The sequence below is a fragment of the Pygoscelis adeliae genome, unplaced genomic scaffold (genome assembly GCF_000699105.1).
Source record: "Pygoscelis adeliae isolate BGI_AS28 unplaced genomic scaffold, ASM69910v1 Scaffold45, whole genome shotgun sequence".
Classification (NCBI taxonomy): Eukaryota; Metazoa; Chordata; class Aves; order Sphenisciformes; family Spheniscidae; genus Pygoscelis; species Pygoscelis adeliae.
Window position 1 is genome coordinate 8646244 of NW_008825114.1, and position 406 is coordinate 8646649.

Genomic DNA, 406 nt, shown 5'->3' on the forward strand with positions numbered 1-406 from the left:
AAATATAACTGACTCTTATACACTTTGTATGAAGCTATGTTTTCAGTGAACTGTGCTTCTAAGAAAAAGAAAAAGATGTTAGGGACACACTTTCAACCAAAATATCAATTGAATACAAAATTATTTTCATTCTACTAATAAATATCTTCCAGTAAATATCCCTAAGTTTAGTAACCTATTGACACAGATAACACATTTTTGCAATGCCTTCAAATGCAAGAAGACTTATGCAATGTTTTCTTCTGAAGCCTCCCATCCTGCAAAAAATGAAGTGCATGGGTATCTTCTATGCACGCGAAGATTTACAATAGACAGCGGGGTTCTGCACTTGCAGGAGTGTGTTTGGGTTTAGGACCACACTTCCATCCCTCAGTGTCCTTCATCATATCACAATGTGCTCCAGCCT